Source organism: Austrofundulus limnaeus, unplaced genomic scaffold (genome assembly GCF_001266775.1).
Source record: "Austrofundulus limnaeus strain Quisiro unplaced genomic scaffold, Austrofundulus_limnaeus-1.0 Scaffold1554, whole genome shotgun sequence".
In the NCBI taxonomy this organism is placed as follows: domain Eukaryota; kingdom Metazoa; phylum Chordata; class Actinopteri; order Cyprinodontiformes; family Rivulidae; genus Austrofundulus; species Austrofundulus limnaeus.
The window spans coordinates 30,862-32,462 of record NW_013953956.1 but is presented as its reverse complement, the minus strand read 5'-3'; positions in this window follow the sequence as shown (position 1 = coordinate 32,462).

The following is a 1,601-nucleotide window of genomic DNA, read 5'->3' as shown; positions in this document are numbered from 1 at the left end:
GTGTGTGTGTGTGTGTGTGTGTGTGTGTGTGTGTGTGTGTGTGTGTGTGTGTGTGTGTGTGTGTGTGTGTAAACTTTTTAAAATTACATTTAAGGAAATGTTCTGGTATAAATATATACCTTATCAGGACTAGTATTCTTTATGGGGACCACAGCCTGGTCCAAATATGTGACCGAACATCATACAGTATTTGGGTTAGGGCTTAGAGAGCCAATAACACCTGTCCATGCTAAAAGCAGGTGTGGTGATGCAGTGGGAGGTAGGTCTGTGGTTGTGGTGCAGGGTTAGTGTTGCTCTGGTTTGTTGTGATGAAGGAGTTGAGCTGGAAGGCAAACATCTGGATTTACTAGTCCATCTATGCTTCAACCCTCACCGCTGGTCATGAGGTTTTGATCAGGACTGAAAGAAGCAGATCCTGAATTCTAGTGGCCAGTCTCAGTCTTAGAGATAAGACAGGGTGCTCCATCATCCAGGCTGAACTGGGAGTACAGCCTCTACTTCGTATCCAAATCTGAGGTGGTTCAAACAACTCATCTGAAGCCTCCTGGATGCCTCTCCCTGGAGGTTTTCCAGATACTGGAAAGAGACTCTGGGGAACATTCATAACTCCCTGAAAATATTCAGTTCCTCTCTAGACTGATAAGAGGAGGAACACTGATGGGTGGACAATAATAAGTGTCCTGTGTGTGTGTTGTGTATCAGACCCAGTTTCATGTTGGAACCAGGCTAAGATCTGGGTCAGGATCCAGTCGAGTGTTGTAGGTCCTGACTTTGTTTGGAATTCAGATGTTTGTGTGAAATGGACAGACAAAGACAGGAAGGGAAGGACTTCCTGTTAAACAGGAAGTGTGATGTATAACATGGACAGCTGTCCAGAACCTGAGCTTTTTAATGACTGCAGGCCAAAGGCAGTGCTGGTCTGCACAAAACATTAAACTTAAAATGTCTGAACGGTTTGAGGGGCAGATAAAGTTAGCTACAACTGAACAGTGTCTGGTGAGTCTTATAAGGCAGGTTTCCAAGTTGGGCTCAGGTCCAGGACCTGCTGTTTACTTTAAGAACCAGAGGAATCAATGGAATGTGAGGAACAAGAGAAATCACTAAACTAGGGAAATCGTGTTGCCACAAGGTTCTAGAAGCTCCCTGTGACGCTCTGAGTGTTTACTCCAAGATGTAGAGAAGGATGCTCTGACTTCAAAAAGAAAAATCAGTAGTTCCTCTGGACGGTTCTTCTTTAATGAAATGTTTCGTCTCTCCTCCAAGAGACTTCTTCAGTCAAAGAGTTTCAGGTGTACTCAGCCTTATAAGCACTGCCTCTACATGGTGGACATTCACTCCATACCTCTAAACCTAACTAGTAAAACTAACCATTACTGGTCTATAGTTAACCCTAACCTAACCAAAACTTAATTCACACCAAACCTCTAAACCTAACTAGTAAAACTAACCATTACTGGTCTATAGTTAACACTAACCTGAACCAGAACTTAACTCACACCAAACCTCTAAACCTAACTAGTAAAACTAACCATTACTGGTCTATAGTTAACCCTAACCTAACCAAAACTTAACTCACACCAAACCTCTAAACCTAACTAGTA